The sequence below is a fragment of the Hyperolius riggenbachi genome, chromosome 4, assembly GCF_040937935.1.
Source record: "Hyperolius riggenbachi isolate aHypRig1 chromosome 4, aHypRig1.pri, whole genome shotgun sequence".
In the NCBI taxonomy this organism is placed as follows: Eukaryota; Metazoa; Chordata; class Amphibia; order Anura; family Hyperoliidae; genus Hyperolius; species Hyperolius riggenbachi.
Genome location: NC_090649.1, coordinates 111,318,992 through 111,337,018, shown reverse-complemented (window position 1 = coordinate 111,337,018; position 18,027 = coordinate 111,318,992). Strand labels below are relative to the sequence as shown.

General features: G+C 50.7%; 1 long non-coding RNA gene across 1 annotated transcript in view; it reads left to right on the top strand.

Moving 5' to 3' along the window:
- Window positions 1-537: 537 nt before the first annotated feature.
- The window catches only part of LOC137570460 (uncharacterized), a 96,751-nt gene continuing 79,261 nt past the window's right edge, over window positions 538-18,027 (top strand). The window contains exon 1 of the long non-coding RNA XR_011031054.1: window positions 538-611. This is a non-coding gene — a long non-coding RNA (uncharacterized lncRNA). The remainder of the gene's footprint in view (window positions 612-18,027) is intronic.

The following is an 18,027-nucleotide window of genomic DNA, read 5'->3' as shown; positions in this document are numbered from 1 at the left end:
GGGTCATCACTTCCTGCAATGCTGCCCACTGTAAGTGCAGGAAGTGAAGAGCGGTGGTACGCAGCGCTGGAACGCGGAAGAGGTAAGTAATTACTTCCCCGCCTGCTGCCTGACACACGCTGCACTCATAGCTGCTGGGGGAGAGCGGATGTGGGGACCCAGGTGAGGAAGGGGGGGTCTGACCTCACTCCCCACCATTGTGCCCACTGCCCCACTTCCAGGCTGCTACCCCCTTCAGGCTACCTATACTGGGGCAATTATACCACCTATCGGGGTGGGGGGGGGGGGGTGCGGCATCCTCACAAGTTTGCCTCAGGCGGCAAAAACGTCTAGAACCTGCCCTGGGCTTAGAGGTGGCAGATGCGGCGTCACAAGGCCAATTCCTGAGAGATTGCATGCTGAAATGAATCGGCCTGTGGTGTATGTGCAGGCAACAGATCTCTCTCTGATCAGATTCAATCAGAGAGAGATCTGTCAGAACTTAACCATATCAGTTACTGGCAGCTATATATCAGTTGCTGTCAGTTATAACTGAAAGGACAACTGGTGAGCAAGGCAATGTGTGAAAGGAGAAAGAGAGTAATGAGTAGAGTACACAGGGAGTAAGTATGGTGCGTAGATGTTTATTTTGGCTTTTAATTTTCAGTTCAGGTTTGCTTTAAGCTTGATTTAATTACCCAGAGTATGATCAGCGGTGTATTTCTACTAACCTTTTTCTATAGATAAATAGATATACTTACTGACCCCTTCCCCCCCCCCCAACACACACAGACACTCACAGACACCAGACAACACCAACACACACACACACACATGCTGCCTCAGCAGTTTTAAAACAATAATAACACATATAAGAGGAGAAAAAGGCATAAAACACTAGAATGAATACAGTAAAACCCCATGGAGCATTCCTTGCTTCGATACATTACACGGCATCTTGAGAACATTGCAGGAAAATGTCGGCGTCCCAACTTCTCCAAACATATGTTGCCTGCAGATAAGTGAGGAATCTAAATATGGAATGAAAATGTTAATTACTGCGGTAATACCATTACACCTCAAGTGAGCACATCCTATCGCTGAGCACTGTGACAATGGCAGGAGAAGGAGGGGAACACAGCACAACAAGCAAATACTAATCCCTGCTTGTTTATTACAAAACTTCAATTGTCTCCCAGCCCTGTCCATCTGAATAAGCTTCATCCTCGGCTATAATAAGCAATAACTGCTGATCAATCTGAAATGCCCTTCACAGGAGTTAGAAACAGAATCCTGCCGTGCCTCTTGTCAAGTCTACATTGAATTACACAATAATGTTTGCAAGACCGTGTTAAGCCTCCGGGGCACCGATAGACCCCTGATTATCTATGGGGATGAGCAGGCCGTAAAATTAAGCCATGACAGAGAGGCTGCATTCTGTAGCATTTGTTTACTAATGGGATATAGGCAAATCAGTGCATAGATGTGCAAAAAAAAAAAAAGGAAGATCTGGCCAATGCTGTATATTTACAGCCCTGTAGAGCTACAGAATAATACAGCTTTATGAATGTTTCATTTGTGGACGATTTTAAATGTCAATTTGCAAAATGAAATGCTTTGTTTTGTTAATTGCAATACAGGTATTGAGTAAAATGTAATTATAAAGATTGCATTATTTAAGTTAAAGCCTATCAGCTCCATTCTCCGTACCTAAAGCTACACATGGCGGAATGAACTTGGCTGCAGCGGATGATAAAGACCACCTTGGCTGAGAATCGTGAGTGACTCTGCTATGTTTACAGAGGTGGTCTGATGTCTGCTAGTGATCCCTTACAAAATCGAGAGATGCACAGTGCATACACAAAATATAATTTTCCAAGCCGACGATCGTTTCAGGGCCTATACAGTCCCCTTTATCAAGGCATAAGCAGACAAACCTGTACAAACACCAGTGTGTAAACTCACTTAAATAATACTTATCAGCAGACCCTCCAGTCTCTGGCTGAGAGATGATTGGCCACTGAGTGTGCATACCAGGGTTGCTCAGCAGGACCCCGAATGCAAAGTTTCCCCGAAAATTCGGGTGTTTTTTTGGGTTTGCCGCATGCGAACCCGAACCCGAATGCTGCAATCTGAGCCGAACCCGAATATGACGCCTGCCGAATGTGCGCACACGAATTCGGCCGGATGGACCTGTGGGTTCGGCATTCGGGGATGACGTGATTGGGCCAATCAGAAGTCCTCCTGCCGAGGACTTGGCAACCCTAGCAACCAATCAGAGAAGGGGAGCCTGGCCCTCCCCTCCTCTTTATAAGGCGGCGGCCATGTTGCGGAGCCACGCACTTGTGTGACTGCTGCTGGTACTGAGAGATTCTCCAGTGCTGTGCTGTGTCTGAGCAAGTGCTTTTCACTGCTAAACCTAGCGTTTTGCTTCCTAAACACCTCCTTTATTGTTGTCTTATATAATTAGCTAGTATTTTGATTGTTTATAGTCAGCTAGTGTATAGTGTATACTGTGCTAGGCTAGTGTTAGTCTGTGTGCAGGCTAGGCCTGCTAGCCTAGGTAGCCTTAGCCTACTACTAGCTTAGGTAGGTTAGGGATTCTAGTTAGTTGTGTACTTAGTACTAGTGTATGGGAGAGCAGGCGGGCACTCGGGGTGGTATAACTGAAAGTCAAAATTGGTACCCAGTACACTATGTGCTCAAGACTAGCAAAGGAGAGGATTCTTCAACAGTCAATAGAACATAGAAGACGTCTGGCACTATAGTGTTTATTGTTCAAAAAATGTGACACATCAAGTGGATTGAAGTGCATCAGCAAGGCATATGTGCATTCATTGATCATACAGTAAAAACATACCAACAAGGTGTCTTCATTCTCAACTGGGTACGAGTGGGAGGCAGCGGTGGTGGGTGCCGCAGGGTGCACGGCCTAACGACCATTTCGCATGGCTTGCGCCAAGCTTTGTCAAAGGTGAAATGTGCAACATTTCACCTTTGACAAAGCTTGGCAGGCTGTGGTGGAAATGATGGCGGGGCAGGAAGCCACCTTTTCCAGCCAGGCCTCCAGCACCAGCGAGACCATTGCCACCAGCACTCCTGTCCGCAGCAGGCCTCCACCAGCGCTTGAGGCCATGGTCACGGTGACCCCATCGACCAGCCTGCCCTCAATGAGCACGCTCTTCTCCCCTGAGACTTTGACCATGTACAGGGATGTTTTTGAGAAGTATGAGTTGGAGATGATGGAGCCATCCAAGGAGGAGGAGGAGGAGTTTGAGGTGCAGAAGTTTGTTGTTGGCGCTGAGGAGGAGGGGCGTGATGCAGGGGATGTTGGGGTAGAGGAGTTGGTTGAGGCGGACTCACAGGATATGTTTGGGGTTGATGATGATGACTTGATAGATCCTTGCTATATGCCACCAGTACCACCAGCACAGTTGGTTGAAGGCAGCTCGTCACCGGAGGAGGACGCTTCTCTGGCGCGGAGGCGCAGCAGCAGCAAGGCGGCCAGCACAGGGCGTGGAAGGCAGGAGCTACAGCCTGCTGCTTCAGCCACTACCACCACCCACAGCAAAACTAAAACCAAAAAGGCACAATCCTCCAAGGGCACCCAAAAACCCCAGCCCTCAAGCTCAAAGAGCAGGTTGAAGTCCCCAGTCTGGCGGTACTTCACCAAGTGCCCAGTGGACCCGACCCGTGCAATTTGCAACAGTTGCATTCTCAGTCTCAGCAGAGGTCGCGATATCCACAAATTGAGTACCTCGTGCCTGCAGACCCACTTACAGAGCAGACATTTTGAGGACTTTAATGAGTTGGAGAAGCTTATGCAAAGTGATGCAGGCAGTGGTCAGAGCCAGACAGCCACTGCACAGATTTCAGCAGCAGCCGACCCTCCTGCCCATCCAGCAGCAGCAGCAGCCCCTCCTGCCCATCCAGCAGCAGCAGGAGCACAGCAGCAACTCACTCCCCTCCCCCCCCCCCCCGGGCAGCCAGTCCTCAGTGGCCTCATCATCTCCCTCCACAGTGGCCTCCTCATCCTCCCGTGCAGACAAACGCCGCCAGACCCTGCTCAGAAAAGCATTCCCCGGTGTGACCAAGGTGCTGCCTCCCGACCACAGGCGCATCCGGTTGCTGAATGGGTTGCTTACCCGGGCCATGTGCTCCCAGCTCCTGCCATATTCCATTGTGCAGGAGGGGAGTGACATCAGAGCGCTGCTGCAGGTTGGGATCCTGGAGTGGCAAGTCCCCAGCCGCCACTATTTCTCCCGCAGGGCAATCCCAGCACTGCACCCCTCTGCCATGGAGAACGTGGGCCGCGCGCTGGATCACGCTGTCAGTGCGCGGATCCACATAACCATGGATTCCTGGATCAGCCGGTTTGGGACAGAGCGCTATCTGTCCTTTATGGCCCATTGGGTCAGCCTGGTGGAAAGCCCAAGCGAGGAAGCAGCAGGTCCATCCTCGGGCGCAGCAGCACCAGTCGCCCACTACGTGGTGCCACCGCGAAGGGTCAGGGGAGAAGCAGCAACTCCTGCCGCCAAGGGATCCCGTCTCTCCAGCAGCGTGAAGGCCCGCCACTGCCAAGCGCTGCTGGAGATGAAAAGCCTGGGGAAAAACTCCTTGACGGCATCAAACGTGCTCCAGTACCTCAGGGAGCAGGAGAGGACGTGGCTGACCCCCAGAGGCCTCACTGTGGGATTGGTGGTGTCCGACAATGCCGCCAACCTGCTGTCTGCCATCAGCAGTGGAGACTTGCTCCACGTCCCTTGCTTGGCCCACGTCCTGAACCTGGTGGTGCAAAAGTTCATGCGCACCTACCTGGGGATGGAGGAGCTGTTAGAAGCGGCGCGGAAAATTGTGCGCACTTTCCGCCCCTCAGCAGCTGCCGCAGCAAAACTGGCAGACATCCAGCAGCAGGAGGGCCTGCCATGACACCGCCTCATCATAGATGTGCCAACTCGCTGGAACTCCACCCTGGCAATGTTGGAGCGGCTGGTTGAGCAGAGGAGGGCTGTCAACCGGTACATCTATGATGCCACTGTCACCGGCAGCAGAAGCAGCACCACACTCCAGCTCCTCACCAACGAGCAATGGGGGCAGATGCAGCTGGTCTGCTTGGTGTTGGCTCCCTTCCTGCAGGGAACCAACCTGGTGAGTGAACAACGGGCGGCATCCCTTTACCAGTGGGTTCCCTTTGTTTGTCTGCTGGACAGGGCACTTGGCGATTTGGTGGATTTGGGAGAGGAGGCCCTGAAGCAGCTGGAACAGCAGCCACCTGCGCAGTCTACTGCTCCGCAGGTATTTGAGTCCATGGAGGAGGAGGAGTTGGAGGTGCTGGACGTTGCTGCTGGGGGGGAACATCGGAGCGCAGCAGCAGTGGTGCGAGGGTGGAGAGAGAAGGAAGAGTCTCAGGGGGAAGAGGAGGAGGAGGAGGACACTGACCCTGATGTCTCTGTTAGACGGTCCACCCTGTTCCCCATTGCAGCGCACATGCTGCGCTGCCTGCGCACAGACCCCAGGGTCAAGCGGATGCAAGCGAGGGAGGATGCCTGCATCAGCATGATCCTGGACCTACGGCTGAGGGGGAGGTGGGATCAGTTTCTGCCTGCTAGAGACTGTGAGCAGCGAGCAAGGGAGTTGCAGGAGATCCTTGTTCAGCGACTGGAGGAAGCCTTCCCCCCGCCTTCCACTCCCTCTGTCCCTGTCCAGCAGCCAGCAGCACAGCAGCTGGTGCCTGCAGCCAGCAGCAGCGTAAGGCGCCCAGGAGACCTGCTGTCATTGACGCAGGTGTTCTACATGAAGGTACAGCAGCCGAGGGAGGAGGTGCGGGCAGCAGCCACCTTCGGTGAGAGTCACAGCCAGCGCATGATCCGGATGGTGGCCGACTACATGGGGTCCTTCAGTGGGCTTGACACCAGCAGCGAGGAGCCTGTGGACCCCATGGAGTACTGGGTGGAGCGCTTGCACATCTGGAGGGAGCTTGCGCAGTACGCCCTGGAGGTATTGTCTTGCCCCCCTTCCAGCGTGCTGTCTGAGATGTGCTTCAGTGCGGCCGGTGGCGTGGTCACCGAGAAGCGCTCTCATCTGTCCATAGAGGGTGTGGACAGACTGACAATTTTGAAGATTAACCAGGCCTGGATAGAAGGCACGTTCCTGGCACCTGTTATCGGCGAAAGGAGGACATGAGGTGCCTGCCTGGAAATTACAATACATTGCCTGCTGCCTGCCATACGTGACGACTCCTCCTCCTCCTGCTGGCCTGCTGCATTGATTTACCTATGAATTTATTTATGTATTTATTGTATTTCTACCTGACTCCTGCTGCTGCTGGCCTGCTGCATTGATTTACCTATGAATTTATTTATGTATTTATTGTATTTCTACCTGACTCCTGCTGCTGCTGGCCTGCTGCATTGATTTACCTATGAATTTATTTATGTATTTATTGTATTTCTACCTGACTCCGGCTGCTGCTGGCCTGCTGCATTGATTTACCTATGAATTTATTTATGTATTTATTGTATTTCTACCTGACTCCTGCTGCTGCTGGCCTGCTGCATTGATTTACCTATGAATTTATTTATGTAACATCGGCAAGGAGAGAAGGTAGTCTGGCACTGTAGCTTTTAATGTTCATCAGCAAACATTCATAGGTGAAGACAATGATGTGGCATCAAATAACAAATTTGTACACTGTGTCACAAATACTCATCGTGCTGCTGCTGCTGAGGTGAGGGAGGGACGTCCGTGGGCGCCAGTGGGTGCACGGCCTTACGCCGTTTCGCTATGGAATAAGCCTTGCTTCTACCGAGGCCTGTGTGCACGCAGGCCTCGGTAGAAGCAAGGCTTATTCCATAGCGAAACGGCGTAAGGCCGTGCACCCACTGGCGCCCACGGACGTCCCTCCCTCACCTCAGCAGCAGCAGCACGATGAGTATTTGTGACACAGTGTACAAATTTGTTATTTGATGCCACATCATTGTCTTCACCTATGAATGTTTGCTGATGAACATTAAAAGCTACAGTGCCAGACTACCTTCTCTCCTTGCCGATGTTTCATGATACTACTCATTTACAGTCTTGAGCACGTAGCTTCTGCTGAGGGCATACGTTCTACTTGCAAATATTTGCTGTACTTCATCTCCGAGTCAAAACCCTGAGTGCCTGCCTCAATCTTCTCCAGATCTTTGAATTTATTTATGTATTTATTGTATTTCTACCTGACTCCTCCTGCTGCTGCTGGCCTGCTGCATTGATTTATTTATGAATGTATGAATTGATTTACGTATTTATTGTATTTATAAAGTGACAACATACTACACCTCCTCCTCCTGCTGCTGCTGTTGTATTTATCCTGCTGCTGTCAGTGGTCCCACCGCCAGGGTCCACACTATGCATTGCAGGCTGCCAGTGCCACACGTCACTCCTCCTCCTCCTCCTGCTGTTGTATTTATCCTGCTGCTGTCAGTGGTCCCACCGCCAGGGTCAACACAATACATTGCCTGCTGCCAGTGCCACACATCACTTCTCCTCCTGCTGCTGCTGCTGTATTTATCCTCCTGTTGCTGTATTTATCCTCCTGCTTTCAGTGGTCAAACCGCCAGGGTCCACACTATGCATTGCCTGCTGCCAGTGCCACATGTCACTCCTCCTCCTGCTGCTGTATTTATCCTCCTGCTGTCAGTGGTCCCACCGCCAGGGTCGACACAATACATTGCCTGCTGCCAGTGCCACACGCCACTCCTCCTCCTGCTGCTGCTGTATTTATCCTCCTGCTGCTGTATTTATCCTCCTGCTGTCAGTGGTCCCACCGCCAGGGTCCACACTATGCATTGCCTGCTGCCAGTGCCACACGTCACTCCTCCTCCTGCTGCTGTATTTATCCTCCTGCTGTCAGTGGTCTCACCACCAGGGTCAACACAATACATTGCCTGCTGCCAGTGCCACACGTCACTCACTCCTCCTCCTGCTGCTGCTGTTGTATTTATCCTCCTGCTGTCAGTGGTCCCACCGCCAGGGTCAACACTATACATTGCCTGCTGCCAGTGCCACACGTCACTCACTCCTCCTCCTGCTGCTGCTGTTGTATTTATCCTCCTGCTGTAAGTGGTCCCACCGCCAGAGTCAACACTATACATTGCCTGCTGCTAGTGTCACACGTCACTCCTCCTCCTGCTGCTGCTGTTGTATTTATCCTCCTGCTGTCAGTGGTCCCACCGCCAGGGTCCACACAATACATTGCCTGCTGCCAGTGCCACACGTTACTCCTTCTCCTGCTGCTGCTGTATTTATCCTACTGCTGTCAGTGGTCCCACCGCCAGGGTCAACACAATACATTGCCTGCTCCCAGTGCCACACATTATTTATCCTCCTGCTGTATTTATCCTCCTGCTGTCAGTGGTCCCACCGCCAGGGTCCACACTATGCATTGCCTGCTGCCAGTGTCACACGTCACTCCTCTTCCTACTGCTGCTGTATTTATCCTCCTGCTGTCAGTGGTCCCACCGCCAGGGTCAACACAATACATTGCCTGCTGCCAGTGCCACACGTCACTCCTCCTCCTGCTGCTGCTGCTGTATTTATCCTCCTGCTGCTGTATTTATCCCCCTGCTGTCAGTGGTCCCACCAACAGGGTCCACACAATGCATTGCCAGCTGCCAGTGCCACACGTCACGTTTTTAGTTTTGTTTTTGTTAAGTACACCTATTACAATGTGATTTCCCTTTAAAAAAAAACACAAAAAAACCCCGAAGTCGCGAACACCAGTGGTGCTCAAATACCCCTTTTCAAAATTCGAGTTAGGTCGAATTCGAATAGTAAATTATTCGAGGTCAGTCGAATATTCGAGTCGAATAATTTTTACTATTCGATTCGACCTCGGAATTCGAGCTCACTATTCGAGTCGGTATTCGAGCTCATTATTCGAGCTGACTATTCGAAATGGCCTTAAATAGCTTCCAACACTTGTTTTGAGGGTGAATGATGCAAGAAACCTCTTTTTTTCCAAGTAACAACAGCAAGTGATTATGTGGGGATGTTCCTTTAAAAAAAAAAAGTTGAAAAGAGAAGTTGTGTCCAGAAATTTGTTCAGTACTGTATATACTTCTTCTTCTTCTTCTTTATCTTCTATATCTTCTTCTTCTTCTTCTTCTATATCTTCTTCTTCTATATCTTCTTCTATATCTTCTTCTTCTTTTATATTGTCTTCTTCTTCTTCTTCATCTTCTTCATCATCATCTTCTTCTTCTTCATCTTCTTTTTCTTCATCTTCTTCATCTTCTTCATCTTCTTCTTCATCTTCTTCATCTTCTTCTTCATCTTCTTCATCTTCTTCTTCTTCATCTTCTTCATCTTCTTCATCTTCATCTTCTTCATCTTCTTCATCTTCTTCTTCTTCTTCATCTTCTTCTTCTTCATCTTCTTCATCTTCTTCTTCATCTTCTTCATCTTCTTCATCTTCTTCTTCATCTTCTTCATCTTCTTCATCTTCTTCTTCATCTTCATCTTCTTCTTCTTCTTCTTCATCTTCTTCTTCTTCTTCATCTTCTTCTTCTTCTTCATCATCTTCTTCGTCTTCATCTTCTTCATCTTCATCTTCTTCATCTTCTTCATCTTCTTCTTCTTCATCATCTTCATCTTCTTCTTCTTCTTCATCTTCTTCTTCTTCATCTTCTTCTTCATCTTCTTCATCTTCTTCATCTTCTTCATCTTCTTCATCTTCTTCTTCTTCATCTTCTTCTCCTTTTTCTTCTTCTTCTTCTTCTTCTTCTTCTTCTTCTTCTTCTTCTTCTTCTTCTTCTTCTTCTTCTTCTTCAATATCGTCTTCTTCTTCACTTATTTCTCTTTTCAAATTTTTTTTTTTAAAGAAATGCAGCTATTTTTGAGCGTAACAAATAGCTGGTGGCGCACGCATGTTGGAAGCGCCATTGTATGTGCTCCCTGGCAGTGGAAACACACAGACAGCAGGAGGTAAATTCAGCAGCAGGAGGAGGAGGATGAGTGTGTGGCAGCAGGCAGTCAATGAGGCAGGCAGCGTGACATAATAGCCCTGGTACCTAGCGGTGATACCAGGGCTGTAAATAAACACAGCAGGCAGGAGGTCCCAGACAGCGGTCGTGCAGCCCACATTGTGTCCAATACACAACTGGGACAACACAGTTTTCAACCCGGGCACCTCAGAAAAATTAAACCTTTTTTTTTTTTTTGGTTTTTTTTGTTTTGTTTTTACAACAAATTACACAGATATAGCTATTTTTTGACGTAATAGCTGGTGGCAGAGTGGCAGCAGAAGGTAAATCTGTGTACCCTGGCAGTGGGAAACACAGACAGACAGACAGCAGCAGCAGCAGCAGGAGGAATGGAGGAGTAATTATGTGTGCAGCTATTGTTTGACGTAATAGCTGGTGGCAGACTGGCAGCAGAAGGTAATTCTGTGTACCCTGGCAGTGGGAAACACAGACAGACAGCAGCAGCAGGAGGAATGGAGGAGTAGTGTGAGTGTGGCAGCAGGCAGGCAGCGTGACATAATAGCCCTGGTACCTAGCGGTGATACCAGGCCGTAAATGAACACAACAGGAGGTCCCAGACAGCGGTCGTGCAGCCCACATCGTGTCCAATACACAACTGGGACAACACAGTTTTCAACCCGGGCACCTCAGAAAAATTAAACCTTTTTTTTTTTGGTTTTTTTTGTTTTGTTTTTACAACCAATTACACAGATATAGCTATTTTTTGACGTAATAGCTGGTGGCAGAGTGGCAGCAGAAGGTAAATCTGTGTACCCTGGCAGTGGGAAACACAGACAGACAGCAGCAGCAGCAGGAGGAATGGAGGAGTAATGTGAGCAGCTATTGTTTGACGTAATAGCTGGTGGCAGAGTGGCAGCAGAAGCTAATTCTGTGTACCCTGGCAGTGGGAAACACAGACAGACAGCAGCATCAGCAGGAGGAATGGAGGAGTAGTGTGAGTGTGGCAGCAGGTAGGCAGCGTGACATAATAGCCCTGGTACCTAGCGGTGATACCAGGCCGTAAATGAACACAACAGGAGGTCCCAGACAGCGGTCGTGCAGCCCACATTGTGTCCAATACACAACTGGGACAACACAGTTTTCAACCCGGGCACCTCAGAAAAATTAAACCTTTTTTTTTTTTGGTTTTTTTGTTTTGTTTTTACAACCAATTACACAGATATAGCTATTTTTTGACGTAATAGCTGGTGGCAGAGTGGCAGCAGAAGGTAAATCTGTGTACCCTGGCAGTGGGAAACACAGACAGACAGCAGCAGCAGCAGGAGGAATGGAGGAGTAATGTGAGCAGCTATTGTTTGACGTAATAGCTGGTGGCAGAGTGGCAGCAGAAGCTAATTCTGTGTACCCTGGCAGTGGGAAACACAGACAGACAGACAGCAGCAGCAGCAGCAGGAGGAATGGAGGAGTAATTATGTGTGCAGCTATTGTTTGACGTAATAGCTGGTGGCAGACTGGCAGCAGAAGGTAATTCTGTGTACCCTGGCAGTGGGAAACACAGACAGACAGCAGCAGCAGGAGGAATGGAGGAGTAGTGTGAGTGTGGCAGCAGGCAGGCAGCGTGACATAATAGCCCTGGTACCTAGCGGTGATACCAGGCCGTAAATGAACACAACAGGAGGTCCCAGACAGCGGTCGTGCAGCCCACATCGTGTCCAATACACAACTGGGACAACACAGTTTTCAACCCGGGCACCTCAGAAAAATTAAACCTTTTTTTTTTTTAATGGTTTTTTGGTTTTGTTTGTAAAACAAATTACACAGATATATAGCTATTGTTTGACGTAATAGCTGGTGGCAGAGTGGCAGCAGAAGGTAAATCTGTGTACCCTGGCAGTGGGAAACACAGACAGACAGCAGAAGGGCAGTACACAGCAGCCCACTGTAGGTGTAAAATGTGTGGCTGCAGGCGACGTAATAGTCAAAGTGAACCAGGCTGGCTTAGTGAGCAGGAGCCAGGAGGTGGTAAAGGGTGGTAAGGCACATTAACGATGGTTCTTAGCCAGTTCATGTCCCCCTCTCGCCGACAACAGGGGCCAGGAACTCGCCTTCCACCCACGCCTGGTTCATCTTGAGAAACGTCAGTCTGTCCACAGACTTGTGAGACAGACGTGAGCGTTTCTCGGTGACCACACCACCAGCTGCACTGAAGCAGCGCTCGGACAGCACGCTGGAAGGGGGGCAGGACAGCACTTCCAGGGCATACTGCGCCAGCTCGCTCCAGATCTCCAGGCGCTTGACCCAATACTCCATGGGATCAACAGGGGCATCGCTGTCAAGCCCGCTGTAGGACCCCATGTAGTCAGCCACCATGCGGGTCAGGCGCTGGCTGTGACCGGTGGAGGATGCTGCTGCATGCACCTCCTCTCTAGTCACTGCTGCCGGAGCCTCTACAGTCCTGTAGAGCTCATGGCTGAGAGACAGCAGGTCTGTGGGGCGCTTGCTGCTGGATGCAGGCACCTGCTGCTGCCTCTGTGCTGGCTGCTGGACAGTGGGGGTGGAAGGCTGGGGGAAGGCTTCCTCCAAGCGCTCAACAAGGGCCTGCTGCAAGCTCCTTATTTGTTGCGCTGGGTCTCCTCCTGCAGGCGGCAGGAACTGGCTCAACTTCCCCTTGAGGCGTGGGTCCAACATCATGCTGATCCAGATGTCCTCCCTCTGCTTCATCTGGATCACCCTGGGGTCTCTGCGCAGGCACGTCAGCATGTGCGCTGCCATTGGGAAGAGGCGGGCCACGTCTGCTGGCACATCGACGGCAGTGCTGCTGTCCTCATCCTCCTCCTCTGCCTCGTCAGCCTCATCCTCTCTCCACCCCCGCACCAACTCAGCTGCACTGTGCTGCTCCCCCTCATCACCAGCAAGGTCAGGGACCTCCACCAAGTCCTCCTCCTCCTCCCCCTCAGAGGTGGACTGTGCAGCTGCTTGCCGCTCCTGCTGGTCCAAGGCTGCCGCTCCCTGTTCCAGCAAAGCATCGAGGGCCCTGTTCAGCAGACAAACCAGGGGCACCCACTCGCAGACCATAGCATGGTCCCTGCTCACCATGTTAGTGGCCTGCAGAAAGGGAGCCAGCACTAAGCACACCTGCTGCATGTGCCTCCAGTCATCATCGGGGACGATGGACGGGATGTTGCTGGTCTTGTCCCTTCTCTGAGCGGCGGAAACAGTGGCCAGGGCAAGGTACTGGTTGACAGCGTGCTTCTTTTCAACCAGACACTCCAACATCGCCAGGGTGGAGTTCCAGCGAGTCGGAACGTCAAGGATCAGCCGATGGCGTGGCAGATCCAGCTCCTTTTGCACGTCTTCCAGGCTCGCACAGGCTGCAGCCGAGCGCCGGAAGTGACGCACAACGTTCCTTGCCGTTTCCAGCAGTTCGCCCATCCCCTGGTAGGTGCGCAAGAACTTCTGCACCACCAGGTTCAGCACGTGGGCAAGACAGGGGATGTGGGTCAGGTTTCCCCTGTCTATTGCGGCAACCAGATTGGCCCCATTGTCAGCCACCACCTCTCCGACTCTGAGGCCTCTGGGGGTCAGCCAAATCCTCTCCTGCTCCTGGAGTTTGGCCAACACATGGGTTGCCGTCAGCTTGGTCTTCCCAAGGCTGACCAAGTGCAGCAGCGCTTGGCAGTGGCGGGCCTTCACGCTGCTGCTGAGGCGGGGGGTTTGGCCAGGTGTGCCGGAGGATGGCAGAGGATCGGAGGAACCTGCTGCAGTTCCCCTGACCCTGCGGGGTGGCACCACCCACTGTGTTGCTGCTGCTGCTGTGCCCGCTGCTGCTCTCCCATCCTCACCCCCTTCCACCAAGCTGACCCAGTGGACAGTGAAGGACAGGTAGTGGCCTGTCCCGAAGCGGCTGCTCCAGGAGTCCATGGTGACGTGGACCCTTTCACCAACCGCGTGCTCCAGCCCTCGCTCCACATTGGCCATCACAAAGCGGTGCAGTGCAGGAATGGCCTTGCGGGAGAAAAAGTGTCTGCTGGGGAGCTGCCAGTCTGGGGCTGCGCAAGCAAGCAGCGCACGAATGTCGCTCCCCTCCTGCACGAGCGTGTACGGCAGGAGTTGGGAGCACATGGCCCGTGCCAGCAAGCCGTTCAGCTGCCGCACGCGACGGCTGCTGGGAGGCAGAGCCCTAACCACCCCTTGGAAGGACTCGCTCAAAAGGCTCTGGCGTGGCCTTTTGCTGGCACGGGAATCAGCAGACACAGCGGAGGAGGCCACTGAGGACTGGCTGCCAGAACAGGCCTCAGTGTCGGCGGCAGGAGTTGCAGAGGGGGGAGGAGCAGTGCGTTTCCGCACTCCTGCTGGTGCTGCTGGAGGAGCAGGAGGGCGGGTGGCTGCTGTTGCTGCTGCTGCTGAAGGCTGTGCAGTGATGGGTGTGGTGCCACTGCCAGCACCAGATGCCTTCAGTCTCTGGAACTCCTCATGCTGGTGGAAATGTTTCGCAGAAAGGTGGTTGATGAGCGAGCTGGTGCTGAACTTTAAGGGGTCTGCACCTCTGCTCAACTTCCGCTGACAGTGGTTGCAAGTGGCGTACTTGCTGTACACAGTGGGCATGGTGAAATATCGCCAGATTGGTGACAGAAACATCCCCCTACGGCATGGAAGCGCTGCTGCCTGTCTCCCTGTGGTGGTTGGGGGGGGGGCTTGGGGGGCTTGGGTGCGGCTGGTGGTGGTACTGGCAGATGCTGCTGCTGCTGCTGCTGAGCCTGAGACACCAGCAGGCTGTGGGACCTGCCTACTGCTGCCAATGCTTGCAATGATGCGCCTCCTTGCAAGGCCTACAAGAGCATCCTCCTCCTCCTCCTCAGAGCTGCTGAGGACGACATCCCCTGGAGGTGGTGGCACCCAGTCTCTGTCTGTCACCGGGTCATCATCATCCTCCCCCTCCTGAAACATGTCCTGCTGGGATGATGACCCCCCAAACTCCTCTCCTGATGCATGGATTGGCTGCTTGACTGTCGCCACAGTCTTGCTGTCCAATCCCTCATCCCCCAAAGTGCCCATCAGCATCTCCTCCTCAAAATCGCCAACAACAGCAGACAATACCCTGATGGTGCCTGGGGTAAAAATACTGCTGAGTGACAGGTCGCCAACTTGTGACGGTGAACTGGCCTCCTCCCCAGACCCTGCTGGGCGGCTGCTGCGAACAGGGGTGGTGGTGGTGGTGGTGGTGAGGGTGGAGGCCTCGGATGCAGAGCTGATGGCGGGCTGCTCATCCTCCGTCATGAGTTGCACCACAGTGTCTGCATGCTTTTCCTCAATGGGACGTTTCCGACCCGGCTGGAGGAAAATCGGAGCAGGTGCTACACGCTGCTGCTGCTGTGTCTCTGCAGCGTGAGTTGCAGATGCTCCTGCTGGGCGGCGCCCAAGGCGTCCACGGCCAGTGGCTATGGGAGGAATGTTAGCCACTGACGCTGCTGTTGCTGCTGCGGAACTGTGCATGGTGGCGCGGCCGCGGCCTGCCACAATGCTGCTCCCTCTCCTCCTGATTCCCTTGCTGCCCTTCCCCTTGCTCAAACCGCGCTGGCTGCCACTTCCAGACATCTTCGATGTTTTGGGCGTATAGACAAAAGTTTTTTAAAAGGGCGGGTGAAAAGTGGGGTACTTTAATGGAGTGGGTTGGTGGGTGAGGTGACTGAGTGAGTGTCCCTAGTACAGTAAGTAAGTAGTAACAGTCAGGAAGTACAACTAGCAGTTACAATAATCAGTAGTAATCACAAGTAAATTTAGTGTGTGTACACTACAGACAGTGAGTGCACGCACGCACGCGCAAACACGCGCAGGAGCTAGCCTATGAACAGTGACTGAGTGAGTGTCCCTAGTACAGTAAGTAAGTAAGTAGTAACAGTCAGTAAGTACAACTAACTAATTACAATAATGAATCAGTTATCAGAAGGAAATAGAGTGTGTGTAGTGTGTGTACACAGACAGTGAGTGCACACACGCAGGAGCTAGTAGCCTATGAACAGTGACTGAGTGTCCTAGACTCCTAGTACAGTAAGTAGTAACAGTAAGTACAACTAACTAATTACAATAATCAATTACAATAATCAATCAGTTATCAGAAGGAAATAGAGTGTGTGTAGTGTGTACACAGAAAGTGAGTGCACACACGCAGGAGCTAGTAGCCTATGAACAGTGACTGAGTGTCCTAGACTCCTAGTACAGTAAGAGTAAGTAGTAACAGTAAGTACAAACAACTAACTAATTACAATAATCAATCAGTTATCAGAAGGAAATAGAGTGTGTGTAGTGTGTGTACACAGACAGTGAGTGCACACACGCAGGAGCTAGTAGACTATGAACAGTGACTGAGTGTCCTAGACTCCTAGTACAGTAAGAGTAAGTAGTAACAGTAAGTACAACTAACTAATTACAATAAGCAATCAGTTATCAGAAGGAAATAGAGTGTGTGTAGTGTGTGTACACAGACAGTGAGTGCACACACGCAGGAGCTAGTAGCCTATGAACAGTGACTGAGTGTCCTAGACTCCTAGTACAGTAAGAGTAAGTAGTAACAGTAAGTACAAACAACTAACTAATTACAATAATCAATCAGTTATCAGAAGGAAATAGAGTGTGTGTAGTGTGTACACAGACAGTGAGTGCACACACGCAGGAGCTAGTAGCCTATGAACAGTGACTGAGTGTCCTAGACTCCTAGTACAGTAAGTAGTAACAGTAAGTACAACTAACTAATTACAATAATCAATTACAATAATCAATCAGTTATCAGAAGGAAATAGAGTGTGTGTAGTGTGTACACAGAAAGTGAGTGCACACACGCAGGAGCTAGTAGCCTATGAACAGTGACTGAGTGTCCTAGACTCCTAGTACAGTAAGAGTAAGTAGTAACAGTAAGTACAAACAACTAACTAATTACAATAATCAATCAGTTATCAGAAGGAAATAGAGTGTGTGTAGTGTGTGTACACAGACAGTGAGTGCACACACGCAGGAGCTAGTAGACTATGAACAGTGACTGAGTGTCCTAGACTCCTAGTACAGTAAGAGTAAGTAGTAACAGTAAGTACAACTAACTAATTACAATAAGCAATCAGTTATCAGAAGGAAATAGAGTGTGTGTAGTGTGTGTACACAGACAGTGAGTGCACACACGCAGGAGCTAGTAGCCTATGAACAGTGACTGAGTGTCCTAGACTCCTAGTACAGTAAGAGTAAGTAGTAACAGTAAGTACAAACAACTAACTAATTACAATAATCAATCAGTTATCAGAAGGAAATAGAGTGTGTGTAGTGTGTACACAGACAGTGAGTGCACACACGCAGGAGCTAGTAGCCTATGAACAGTGACTGTGTCCTAGACTCCTAGTACAGTAAGTAGTAACAGTAAGTACAACTAACTAATTACAATAATCAATTACAATAATCAATCAGTTATCAGAAGGAAATAGAGTGTGTGTAGTGTGTACACAGAAAGTGAGTGCACACACGCAGGAGCAGCTAGTAGCCTATGAACAGTGACAGTGAGTGTCCTAGTACAGTTACAGTATATAACTACAATACTAATACAATCAGTAGTAAAGGACAGCAGAAATATATAGAATAGAGAGAAATAAACAGAGGACAGGAGGACAGCTGCCCACACAGGCAAGGCCCTGAGGCCTAAAGCTGTAAGCCTGCAGCAGCTGGCCTGTCTCTATGTAACACAAATGCTACTAACTAAAATACAATGTCTAACTAACTAACAACAATATAGGTGTGTATAGGAGGTGTATGTGAGCAAAAACGCTAGGTAAATGACCACAATAGAGCTCTTGCTAAGCCAAAGCACAAAGGAGCAACTCTCTCTCTGTACAAGTCTCAGGCAAGCACGGAGAAACGGAACATGGCGGCCGCTATTTATATGGTAGGGGCTGGCCAGGGTCCCCCTCTGTGATTGGCTGCCGTCAGAGGGCCTGGGAGCCCTCTGATTGGCTCTAAGGACATCAATCTGGGCTATGACGCTATTCGAGCTCGGTACCGAGCTCGAATAGCGCCGTTTGCTCGAATAGCTCGAATAGTGAATGGG